The following is a 13694-nucleotide window of genomic DNA, read 5'->3' as shown; positions in this document are numbered from 1 at the left end:
AGGTATCTGAGCAAAACCGTGAAGGGATAGCTAGAGTATATAAGGCGTTGAGGTGTAGCCATAGGACAACTGAGTACAAGACGAGGCATACTGTTCTGTCCTTGTACAAGACTTTAGTCAGGCCACACTTGGAATACTGTCCAGTTTTGGTTTCCTCAAATGGTGGGTGATATTGAGGTTTTGGAAAGGGTGCAGAGGAGGATCACTAGACCAATTCCCAGTCTAAAGCATCTTAGTTTTTAAGATAGGCTGAAAGAGTTGGGATTGTACACTTTAGAGAAGTGTAGACTTAGGGGGGATCTGATTGAGGTTTATAAGATAATGAAGGGAATAGATTGTGTTCCAGCGGACAGTTTATTTCAATTAAATAGGTTAGGCAGTACCAGAGGTCACAAATTTAAATTGTATAAGGCTAGATCTAGGTTAGATGTCAGGAGGTGGTTCTTTTCCCAGAGAATAGTGGACCTCTGGAACAGGCTGCTGTCTCATGTGGTGGATGCAGATTCACTGATTTCCTTCAAGCGAGAGCTGGATTTGTTTCTGGTTGGGGTGGAGATCATGGGGGAAAAATCCGGTTGCTTTGCACCTCATTAGCGTTAACGGGGCGCAAAGCAACTAGCTCCCGGGTGCATCGCCGCCAACACCTCCCGCAAAATTTATGGTTTTTTTGCCTCTCCCAGGAGATCACATGGTTTCGGGTGGGTGGGGTGGATTGTATACATTGTGATACACAAGGTATCGCAATTGTGTGGGACAGGCTCGATGGACCAGATGGCCTTTAGCTGTCCATCATTGTTCGTATGTTCGTAATCATGGAATGAAAGTACAGAGCCACTGCCATCCGGGCCTTTCCTACCCTCCCCTCCCATCCCTCCGCCCCACCACCCCACCAGCAGGTGCCTTGGACCTATTCCCAAGGAATCCCTCTCTAAACCCCTCTGCCTTACTCCAGGTTCCTGCTTTTTCTTTATTCATTCACGGAATGTTGATATCTCTGGCAAGGCTGGAATTTATTGGCCATATCTCATTGCACTTGAGAATGTAGTTGTGAGCCACCTTCTTGAACTGCTGCAGTCCGTGTGGTGAAGGTAGTCTCTCAGTACTGTTAGGCAGGGAATTCCAGGATTTTGACCCAGCGACGATGTAACATGAAACAACAGCGATATATTTCCAAGTCAGGATGGTGTGTGACTTGGAGGGGAACTTGGAGGTGGTGGTGCTCCCATGTGCCTGCTGCCCTTCTAGGTGGATGAGGTTGCGGGTTTTGGAGCTGCTGTCGAAGAAGCCTTGGTGAGTTGCTTCAGTGAATCTTGTAGATGGTACACACTGCAGCCACCGTGCGGCAGTGGTGGAGGGAGTGAATGTTTAAGGTGGTGGATGGGGTGCCAATCATTCGGGCAATTTGTCCTAAATGGTGTCGATCTTATTGAGTGTTGTTGGAGCAGCACTCTTCCAGGCAAATAGAGAGTATTCCATCACACTCCTTACTTGTGCCTTGTAGGTTGTGGAAAGGGGCCCATAGCCTTTCCTGTATCCAATGTGCTCAGCTGTTTCTTGATATCACGTGGATTAAATTGAATTGGCTGAAGACTGGCATGGTGGGGTCCTCAGGAGGTGGTCGAGATGGATCATCCACTCGGCACTTCTGGCTGAACATGGTTTAGCCTTTTTAGCCTTGTCTTTTGCACTCACGTGCTTGGCTCCACCATCATTGAGGATGAGGGAGTTCATGGAGCCTCCTCCTCTCGTTAGCTGTTTAATTGTCCACCACCATTCACGGCTGGATGTAGCAAAACTGCGTGGCTTTGATCTGATCCGTTGGTTGTGGGATTGCTTATCTCTGTCTATAGCATGTTGCTTCCACTCTTTAGCATGCACATAATCTTGTGTTGTAGCTTTTTCAACAGCACCTCCCAAACCCGCGACCTCTACCACCTAGAAGGGCAAGGGCAGCAGGCGCATGGGAACACCATCACTTCTAAGTTCCCCGCCAAGTCAGACCGTCCTGACTTGGAAATATATCGCTGTTCCTTCATCGTTGCTGGGTCAAAACCCTGGAACACCCTCCCTAACAGCACTGTGGGAGTACCTTCACCACAAGGACTGCAGCGGTTCAAGAAGGTGGCAATTAGGGATGGGCAATAAATGCCGGCATTGCCAGCGATGCCCACATCCCGGAATTAATTTTTTTTAAATCAGCAGGAGGTTACTTTGCCCATGTTTCACCTGATGCCATCAGACTTCATGGGGTGTTGAGGACTCGCAGGGATACACCTTTCAACTGTATAGTGTCCTAATCCAAATTGTACACTCTCGGGAGCCGCAAGCCTACATTTCGTTGTACTGCACTTGTGCACTAACAATGACAATAAAAGTTGATTTGATTTGATTGATTTGATTTGATACCACTGTGCTGCAACCTCTGTTAGGTCTGATGGATGGAGGAGTCTGGGATGTTGTTGGTTGATAGGTATAATTCTGTGAGCATGGTTATGTCACTGTGCAGTGACCCCTGCGTTAGAGAGGGAAATCAGCCAGGGTTCAAAAGAGGGGAAATCAGTCAGGCTTCCTGCTCTTCACCACTGTCCAGTGACCTCTGGGTTACAGAGAGGGAAAGTCATCCAATGTTCCTGCTCCTGTTCACTGCCCAGTGACCCCTACTTGAAACTGCATGTGTGAGCGTGAGAGGGTGAGCAAGGAGTTTGCTCTTTCAGCCAGTGAGAAGCAGGGCTTCTGCTCCTGATCACTGTCCAGTGACCCCTGGGTTAGAGAGAGAGGGGAAATGAACCAGGGTTCCTACTCCTGATCTCTGTCCAATGACCCCTGGGTTAGAGAGAGAGAGAGAGGGAAAATGAGCCAGGGTTCCTGCTCCTGATCACTGACCAGTGACCCCTGGGATAGAGAGAGGGGAAATCAGCTAGGGTTCCTATTCCTGATACAGGGCTATGAGGAGAGAGAGCCGAGCAGTGGCATTGGTTTGGGAGTGATACAGTGCTATGGGGAGGGAGCGCAGAGCAGTAGGATTAGTTTGGGATTGATGCAGGGCTATGGGCAGAGAGCGGGGGCAGTTGATTTAGTTTGTGGTGTGTGTGTAGATGTGCTTGTGTGTCTGTGTGTGTGGGGTTGTGTGCTGATGAGCATGTGTGTCTGTGTCAGTGTGGGTAAGAGTGCAGATGCCAGGGAAAGGGTGCAGTGAGGATTCATAAAATGGGAGCAGGAATGGGAGGTAAGACTTTTGGAAACCCAATTATATGAGGGGTATTTGAGCCTGGGAATGGGAGGGCAGAGTTCTGGACACCCCATTATAGGAGGGGAATTCGAGCCTGGGAATGGGAGAGTAGAGTTCTGGACACCCCATTATAGGAGGGGTATTCAAGTCCGGGAATAGTAGGGTAGAGTTCTGGACACCCCATTATAGGAGGGGTATTCGAGTCCGGGAATGGAAGGGTAGAGTTCTGGACAACCCATTATAGGAGGGGTATTCGAGCCTGGGAATGGGAGGGTAGAGTTCTGGACATCCCATTTTAGGAGGGGTATTCGAGCCTGGGAATGGGAGGGTAGAGTTCAGGACATCCCATTATAGGAGGAGTATTCGAGCCCGGGAATGGGAGGGTAGTGTTCTGGACACCCCATTATAGGAGGGGTATTCGAGCCCGGGAAAGGGAGGGTAGAGTTCTGGACACTCCATTATAGGAGGGGTATTTGAGCCCGGGAATGGGAGGGTAGAGTTCTGGACACCCCATTGTAGGAGGGGTATTCGAGCCCGGGAATGGGAGGGTGAGTTCTGGACACCCCATTATAGGAGGGGTATTCGAACCCGGGAATGGGAGGGTAGAGTTCTGGACACCCCATTATAGGAGGGGTATTTGAGCCCGGGAATGGGAGGGTAGAGTTCCGGACACCCCATTATAGGAGGGGTATTCGAGCCCGGGAATGGGAGGGTGAGTTCTGGACACCCCATTACAGGAGGGGTATTCGAGCCCGGGAATGGGAGGGTAGAGTTCTGGACACCCCATTATAGGAGGGGTATTCGAGCCCGGGAATGGGAGGGTGAGTTCTAGGCACCCCATTATAGGAGGGGTATTCGAGCCCGGGGAGTGGGTGCGATGACTGCTGTCTGTACATTAGGTCACCAGCTCACAGTGTAAGAGTTGCATTGCTCCTTTTCCAGGTCCGGTGCCCCCCAGACTGCGAGGAGGTCCTGACTCGTGTTCGGGGAGAGTCGAGGTGTACAACCATTCCACCTGGGGCACGGTTTGCGATCATAACTGGGACATCTTGGACGCCTCGATTGTCTGCAGGCAGCTCAAGTGTGGGGCTGCTGTGTCCGTGAGCACCGGCTTCGCCCCAGGGGTAGGCCCCATCTGGCTGGATGATGTGGGGTGTGTTGGGACGGAGGCGACCATCAATGAGTGCCCCACAGACCAGCGGAATATCAGCAACTGTACGCACAGCCAGGATGCTGGAGTTACTTGCTCAGGTCAGCAGCAATGGCGCGCGACGCTGAAGAGTGTGGAATGTTCTGACCCACACAGAGCAGGAAAGGCTCAGGCTCCATCCCCGGCCTCTGCTGAGTTAGCAGATCACACCCAGTGTGGTACTGAGCCCCCCAGATACACAAACACACACACACACAGAGCAGGAAAGGCCCAGGCTCCATCCCCGGCCTGTGCTGATTTAGCTGATCAGCTCAATTGCCAAATCCTGTGTAACAGGATTGAATATGAATGGCCTCCTCCTGTTTCTATGTAACACAGTCGAGGGGCTGAATGGCCTCCTGTTCCTATGTAACAGTTTCGAGGGGCTGAATGGCCTCCTCCTGTTCCTTCGAGGAGGGAGGGGAAACTAGTGGTGATTAAAACCACAGGAGGAAAAAGGTCCAAATCTTGTTTTGTCCCTGGCAGGTCCTTTCCCGGTCAGACTGACAGACGGGAACAACACGTGCTCGGGGAGGGTGGAGATCTTTCATGACTCCACCTGGGAGACAGTCTGTGACGAGGGCTGGGACCTTACCGACGGGGACATCGTGTGCAAGCAGCTGAACTGTGGGAAGGCCATGTCGGTAACCGGGGCCTACCATGGCCGAGGGAGTGGAGAGGTCCTGCTGAGCAGCGTCAGGTGTGACGGGACGGAGAGCTCCCTGGACCGATGCCTCTCCAACCCACTCAGTGCCAACAACAGTGCCTGTGGTCAGCACGCTGGGGTTATCTGCTCAGGTGAGTCGTGAGCTTTCAGTACATCCTGGATGCCTTGATTGTCTGCAGGCAGCTCAAGTGTGGGGCTGCCGTGTCCGTGAGCACCGGCTTCACCCCAGGGGTAGGCCCCATCTGGCTGGATGGTGTGGGGTGTGTTGGGACAGAGGCGACCATCAGTGAGTGCCCGGCAGACCAGCGGAATATCAGCAACTGTACACACAGTCAGGATGATGGAGTTACTTGCTCAGCTCAGCAGTAATGGTGCGCGACGCTTAAGGGTGTGTAACGTTCTGGCCCACACAGAGCAGAAAAGGCCCAGGCTCCATCCCCGGCCTGTGCTGAGTTAGCTGATCAGCTCAATTGCCAACAGCTGTGTAACAGGATCGAATCTGAATGGCCTCCTCCTGTTTCTATGTAACACAGTCGAGGGGCTGAATGGCCTCCTGTTCCTTTGTAACAGTTTAGAGGGGCAGAATGGCCTCCTCCTGTTCCTAATTAACAGTTTCGAGGGGCTGAATGGCCTCCTGTTCCTTCGAGGAGGGAGGGGAAACTCGGGGTGATTAAAATCACAGAAGGAGACAGGTCTAAATCTTGTGTTATGCCTGGCAGGTCTTTTCCCGGTGAGACTGACAGATGGGAACAACACATGCTTGGGGAGGGTGGAGATCTTTCATGACTCCACCTGGGGGACAGTCTGCGACGAGGGCTGGGACCTCACCGATGGGGACATCGTGTGCAAGCAGCTGAATTGTGGGAAGGCCGTGTCGGTAACCGGGGCCTACCGTGGCCAAGGGAGCGGGGAGGTCCTGCTGAGCGGCGTCAGGTGTGATGGGACGGAGCACTCCCTGGACCGATGCCTCTCCAACCCACTCAGTGCCAACAACAGTGCCTGTGGTCAGCACGCTGGGGTCATCTGCTCAGGTGAGTCGCGAGCTTTCATTACATCTTGGATGCCTCCATTGTCTGCAGGCAGTTCAAGTGTGGGGCTGCCGTGTCCGTGAGCACCGGCTTTGCCCCAGGGGCAGGCCCCATCTGGCTGGATGATGTGGGGTGTGTTGGGACGGAGGCGACCATCAGTGAGTGCCCGGCAGACCAGCGGAATATCAGCAACTGTACGTGCAGCCAGGATGCTGGAGTTACTTGCTCAGGTCAGGAGTAATGGTGCGTGACGCTGAAGGGTGTTTAACGTTCTGGCCCACACAGAGCAGGAAAGGCTCAGGCTTCATCCCTGATGTAAGGGAGGAACTGAAAAAAATCAGTATTTGTAGGGAAATGGTGTTAGGGAAATTGATGGGATTGAAGGCCGATAAATCCCCAGGGACTGATAATCTACATCCGAGGGTACTTAAGGAAGTGGCCCTAGAAATAGTAGATGCATTGCTGATCATCTTCCAACATTCCATGGAATCTGGAACAGTACCCATGGATTGGAGGGTAGCTAATGTTACCCCACTATTCAAAAAAGGTGGTAGAGAGAAAACGGGGAATTACAGACCGGTAAGCCTGACATCGGTAGTGGGGGAAATGCTAGAGTCCATTATAAAAGATGTAATAGCAGAGCACTTGGAAGACAGTGACAGGATCGGACAAAGTCAACATGGCTTTACAAAAGGTAAATCGTGCTTGACTAATCTACTGGAATGTTTTGAGGATGTAACTGGTAAAATAGATAAGGGAGGACCAGTGGATGTGGTGTATTTCGACTTTCAGAAGGCTTTTGATAAGGTCCCGCATAAGTGATTAGCGTGTAAAGTTAAGGCACATGGGATTGGGGGCAAGGTATTGACTTGGATAGAGAACTGGTTGGCAGACAGAAAGCAAAGAGTTGGAATAAATGGGTCTTTTTCCGAGTGGCAGGCAGTGACTAGTGGGGTACCGCAGGGATCGGTCCTTGGACCCCAGCTATTCACAATATATATTAATGATCGAGACAAGGGAACTAGATGTAATATCTCCAAATTTGCAGACGACGCAAAGCTGGGTGGGCGTGTGTGCTGTGAGGAGGATGCCGAGAAACTCCAGGATGATTTGGACAGGTTGGGTGATTGGGCAAAAGCATGGCAGATGCAATATAACGTGGATAGATGTGAGGTTATCCACTTTGGTGTCAAAAACAGGAAGGCAGATTATTATCTGAATGGCAATAGATTGGGAGAAGGGGAAGTGCAACGAGACCTGGGTGTCCTTGTGCACCAGTCGCTGAAGGTAAGCATGCAGGTGCAGCAAGCGGTTAAGAAGGCAAATGGTATGTTGGCCTTCGTAGCGAGAGGGTTTGAATACAGGAACAAGGATGTCTTGCTGCAGTTGTACAGGGCCTTGGTGAGACCACATCTTGAGTATTGTGTGCAGTTTTGGTCGCCTTATCTGAGGAAGGATGTTCCTGCCATGGAAGGAATTCAGCAAAGATTCACCAAGCTGATACCTGGGATGGCAGGAATGATGTATGAGGAGAGATTGGGACGATTGGGCTTGTACTCGCTGGAACTTAGAAGAATGAGAGGTGATCTCATTGAAACTTATAAAATTCTGACAGGACTGGACAGATTGGATGCAGGAAGGATGTTCCCGATGGCAGGGGAGTCCAGAACCAGGGGTCAGAGTCTAAGGATAAGGGGTAGGCCATTTAGGACAGAAATGAGGAGGAATTTCTTCACCCAGAGACTGGTGAACCTGTGGAATTCTCTACCACAGAAGGCAGTAGAGGCCAATTCATTAAATATATTCAAGAAGGAGTTGGATATATTTCTTAAGGCTAAAGGGATCAAGGGGTATGATCTCATTGAATGGTGGAGCAGGCTCGAGGGGCCGAATGGCCTGCTCCTGCTCCTATCTTCTATGTTTCTATGTTTCTATCCCCAGCCTGTGCTGAGTTAGCAGGTCACACCTGGTGTGGTACTGAGCCCCCCAGACACACATACAGAGCAGGAAAGGCCCAGGCTCCATTACTGACCTATGCTGAGTTAGCGGGTCACACCCGGTGTGGTACTGAGTCCCCAGACACACAAACACACACAGCAGGAAAGGCCCAGGCTCCATCTCTGGCCTGTGCTGAGTTAGCTGATCACACCCAGTGTGGGACCGAGCCCCCCACACCCACATACAAGAGGAAAGGCCCAGGCTGCATCCCCAGCCTGTGTTGAGTTAGCGGGTCACACCCGGCATGGTACTTGTAATGTTATCTTAATAACGTAATTACGAGTCTCCCAAGCAGTTGTAGTGGAGTGCCATTTATTCAGTCCTGACTCTGTGCCTCGTAGTACAGTACTGCCAGCATGGCCAAGATGGCGTCGGATCTCGCCCCCGGATATGACGTCAGCCGTCAACCAGCTGTCAATCAAACCCCACTGTCTTTACGACAGCTAAGGTTATCCGTACATCTTCCCCCTTCAATAAAGACATAACACAGTAACAACATAACATAACATAACACATAGAACACTTGTTAACATCATATGAAAACAGTCAGTGTAACTACACCATTGAACTAATTGCAGGTAGGTATAAACCTTACCCACACCCAGGAGTCCATTAACTGTTTACAGTCTTATCAATCCCTGTCTACAGGTCAAGTTTAACTACAGGCTTTCTGGTGCGCTGTGACCTGTGTGGCTGAACGGGTGTTTGCTGAACCACCCCAGTTGTATCCCTTAAGTTCATGTCTGTACCACACAGGTCCCTTGTCACATTATCACTACTGTGTCCTTCATCACTTTGTGGCATTTCCCTCATCTCGTCTTCCTCTCTGTCCTCCTGAGGCTGAAAGGTCTCTGTGGTTTTCAGTAGGTGCCTCCTGTTTCTGCAAAACACAACGCCGTTCTCTGTCATGACACTGTATGACCTGGGGGCGACCTGTTGTAGAACGGTGGCTCTTTTAGGCCATGACTCAGACCCTTCAATGCGAACTATATCCTGCTCCTGTAGAGGCACTAGTGTAGTGGCTGTGTGGTCATGAAGTGTTTTTTGTTTCTGTTGTAGTTTCCGAGCCTTGTCTGCCCACACCTCATCTCTGTGGTCAGGTGTGACATAACTGGGAAGTCATGTACAGATTTTCTGACCCAGTAAGAGCTCAGCTGGAGACTTGCCACTTGCTAGCGGGCCCGCCCTGTACGACATCAGTGCCAGATATGGGTCAGTGTTGCTGTGTGCTGCTTTCTTTAATAGTCTTTTCACAATCTGTACCCCCTTCTCCGCTTTTCCATTAGCCTGAGGATAGAGCGGACTGGAGGTTACATGATTAAACTCATACTCTGAAGCAAATGACTGAAACTCATGACTGGCATAGGGAGGGCCATTATCAGAGACCAGGGTTAGAGGGATGCCCTGCCTGGCAAAGATTGACTTCAGGTGAGTATCACAGCTCTTGATGTGGTACTGGACAAGAGAGCCAGCTCTGGATAATTGGAATAATAATCAATAACTAACAAATAGTCTTTTCCTTCATAGTGAAATATATCAGTTCTGACCTTTTCCCAAGGTTGTGATGGAAGCTCTGTGGTAATGAGGGGCTCTTTTGTTTGCTTGTAGTGATACTCCTGACATGTAGCACACTCGCTGATCAACTGGTCAATATCAGAGTTCATGTTTGGCCAGTAGAGTGCCTCACGTGCTCTCCTTTTTGACTTTTCTGCACCCAGGTGCCCTTCATGTATCCTGTTGAGCATTTCTCATCGCATAGAGGTGGGCACAACTATCCTGTCACACTTAAGCAGTAGTCCATTGACCACAGAGAGCTCAGACTGAATGTGATAATATTGTTCACATGACTCTTTCTTCCAGCCCTCTTGAAGATTTATCATTACTTTACTCAGGACTGGGTCCTTTGATGTCTCTGTGACTATCACTGATAGTTGTTCCTGTGTGGCGGGCAATGCTGCGTAGACCATATCCACATGAAGAGCCACATCCTCTTCTGATTCACTGTTTTGTGTGGCGTAAGGCACAGCCCTGGATAGTGTGTCTGCAATGAACATTTGTGTCCCTGGCACATATATTAGCTCAAAATCGTAACGTTGAAGTCTCATCATTAGGCGTTGTATCCGTGGTGACATGTCACACAGATTCTTCTTTGCGATCCCTAGCAGTGGCTTATGGTCCATTTCTAGGATAACCTTGGGAAGACCATAGATGTAGGTATGAAATTTTTCACACCCAAATGCCAAGCCAAGGCACTCCTTCTCGATTTGCGCGTACCGGCACTCTGTAGCCGTCATGGAGCATGACGCATACACCACTGGTCGCCATTCTCCTTCATCTTCCTGTAGAAGGACAGCCCCTAATCCATTCTTAGAGGCATCTGTGGACACTTTTGTCCTCTTTTTAGGGCAGAAGAACTTCAGTAGGGGTTCACTTGCTAGAATGTGTAGCAGCCCCTTCCATTCTCTCTCATGTTCATGTCCCCATTGGAACTCTGTCTCTTGGTGCAGCAGTTTTCTCAGATGAACAGTTTTCACTGCTAGATTTGGAATGAATTTTCCTAGGTAGTTAACCATGCCAAGGGCCCGCTGAACCCCTTTCTTGTCCTTTGGTTTCTCCATGCCATGTATAGCCTTTACCTTTGACTTGTCTGGCTGAATCCCCTCTGCAGAGATCTTGTCTCCGAGGAATGTGATTTCATTGACACTGAACTGACATTTGTCTTTATTTAGTTTGAGTCCATACTGCTGTATTCTCTGAAGTGTTTTCTCCAGTCTGGTGTCGTGCTCCCCCTGAGTGGAGCCCCATACTACCAGATCATCCACGTACACCTGCACTCCCTCCAGGCCCTCGATGATTTGCTCCATTGCTCTGTGAAAGATTTCTGGGGCAGAGCTAATACCAAAGGGCAGACGCTGGTAGGAGTATCGACCAAACGGGGTGTTAAAAGTACACAGCTTAGCACTTTCTTCATCAAGTTTCAACTGCCAGAAATCATGCAAGGCATCCATCTTGGAGAAGACTTTCGCTTCTGTCATTTCGCTGACTATTTCCTCTCTCTTTGGAATTTGGTAGTGCTCTCTTTTGATATTGGCGTTAAGGTCCTTGGAATCCATGCAGACACGCAATTTATCAGTTTTCTTTGAATTGACGCAGACCATGGAATTTACCCAATCAGTCGGTTCCTCAATCTTCTTTATGACAGCTAGTCCCTCCATGCGGTCTAGCTCTTTCCTCAGTTTTTCACGGAGAGCCACTGGAACTCTCCTGGGTGCGTGAATCACAGGTTGTGCATCCTCTCTCAGTTTGATGGAGTATGTAAAGGGCAGTGCTCCGAAACCCTGAAATACATCTGCATATTTGTGTGCTATAGTCTCATGAGTCAGATTTGTACTATCTTGGGGGGCACTCTGCACACAGTTCAGTTCATTGATAGTATAGACTCGTTTTACCAAGCCCAAATCCACACAGGCCTTATCCCCCAACAGTGACTCATGTCCTTCAGGCACTATAACAAAGGTCAAAGGGTGAATGTGATTTTTTACCTTAACATTCAGCCTACACGTTCCTTTTGTTTCAATGCTTTGTCCATTGTATGCCTTCAAAGACACTGGCCTAGAAATTCAGTGGGCTGCGCCACCAGTTAGCGCCTAAAGAGGGCACTCAGTGGCTTTAGCACCACTGGCCACACCTCCCGTGATATTTAGCTGGGGCGCTAATGGCGGCGTTAGCTTGTTGCACTGCACCACCACCGATGACGTCATCGGTGTGCGCAGTGCCCCGCTACCGCCCCGATAGCGATATTTGGTAGCGCCCGCCTCTGTAGCGCCATTCGCAAATCGCGCCTGGTTCACGGGGCCTACCTGTGGCGGGAGTGGCGTAAATTAAGGTGGAGGTGCGGGGCGGCCATATTTTTGGTGACCGCCTGCCAGCACCTCCGTCCCCGGCCTCCTGATCTCCCCCCGTGGCAGTGCCGGCTGTTTTCCGAGAGCCCGGCACTTCTCCTCGGTGCCGGGCTCTTTTGCCGGCACTTGCAATCTCTGATCGCGCTGGTGCAGGCACCGCCCCCTTAAGAATGGGAGGAAGGCCTGCACGTTGCGCTGCGATATTCAGTTTCAGCGCCCTAAGAGGGACGCGGAGTGCCTCGAGCAGCGCTCCGTGTCCCTCTTGGGGCGCGCAAGCTGAATTTCCGGCGGTCGCAACTGCCCCGTTTGCGGCTCCACCGAATTTCTCCCCCACTGTCTTGTTCAGTATTTTAGGTCGCACTTTGAGATTCCGTGCATCACTCCAACTTATGAGGTTTGCCTTAGCACCTGTATCTAGCTTAAAGGGAACAATGGTGCCATTTACCAGCAAGGGAGCTATCCAAACTTCAGTCTTTTGTCCTACAGAGTGCACTTCATTAGCATTTTTGCCCTGTTTTGACTCATTTTGCACCATTCCAACAAACAAAGTCTCTGCTCCTGTCTCTTCAGTCTCAATAGCATGCACTGTCTTTTTACCTTCAGTTTTCTCTTCCCAAAAACACATCTTGGCAAAGTGATTCCTGCCTTTACATTTTGCACAGTTCTTCCCATAAGCAGGACACTGTCTGGCTACGTGTTTATTACCACATCATCTGCATTCATAAGGCGTCATCGTCTTGAACTCTGTGGGCCCTCTTGTGTCCCTCTTGTGTACCACATCCACCGGCAGGTTTTTCAGCCCCAGGGTGCTCCCGCCCGCTGCTGTGCTGCCCCCTTCGAAAGTTTTCGTGTGCATGGCTGAGAGTTCACTAGCATGACATATTTTCACTGCTGCATCCAAATTTAGGTCATTGTCTCTAAGCATTCTCTCCCTCACCTTCTTGTCGAGTATTCCAAAAATGACTTGATCGCGTATCATCGATTCCTTCAGGTCCCTAAAGTTGCATGTTTGTGCTTTTATTTTCAAGTCCGTCAAAAAAAATCAAAGGATTCTCCTTGCTTTTGCACGCGGGAGTGAAACACGAATCTCTCATACGTTTCATTCTTTTTTGGAGTGCAGTATTCGTTGAACTGTTCTATCACCTTGTCCAGATCATTTTTATCATCTTTGGCTGCAAACATAAATGTATTAAACAGCTCGATTGCCTGCGAGCCAGCCACTGTTAGCAACAAAGCTACTTTACATGTTCCAGAGCTAGTCGAAGCGTCAATCGCTGTGAGGTAGAGAAGAAAGCGTTGCTTGAAGACACGCCAATTTTCATCCACATTTCCTTCTAGTTGCAGGCTAGCCGGAGGTTTTATTCCTTCCATTGTTGTACTATGTCCTTATTGTGAGTTCTATAAATCCTGGTACCATGTAATGTTATCTTAATAATGTAATTATGAGTCTCCCAAGCAGTTGTAGTGGAGTGCCATTTATTCAGTCCTGACTCTGTGCCTCATAGTACAGTACTGCCAGCATGGTCAAGATGGCGTCGGATCTCGCCCCCGGATATGACATCAGCCATCAACCAGCTGTCAATCAATCCCACTGTCTTTACGACAGCTACGGTTATCCGTACAGTACTGAGCCCCCCAGACACACAAACACGCACACACACAGAGCAGAAAAGGCCCAGGC

At 50.0% G+C, this 13694-nt stretch overlaps 1 pseudogene; it reads left to right on the top strand.

Annotated features, from left to right (window-relative positions):
• LOC147095570 (scavenger receptor cysteine-rich domain-containing protein DMBT1-like) overlaps positions 1–13694 on the top strand; it is an 82720-nt pseudogene that overhangs the window by 55863 nt on the left and 13163 nt on the right.

This window comes from Somniosus microcephalus, unplaced genomic scaffold (genome assembly GCF_052327205.1).
Source record: "Somniosus microcephalus isolate GS21.2 unplaced genomic scaffold, FLI_Smic_1.0 unresolved_chr1, whole genome shotgun sequence".
In the NCBI taxonomy this organism is placed as follows: domain Eukaryota; kingdom Metazoa; phylum Chordata; class Chondrichthyes; order Squaliformes; family Somniosidae; genus Somniosus; species Somniosus microcephalus.
This window is presented reverse-complemented; position numbering and strand designations above follow the sequence as displayed.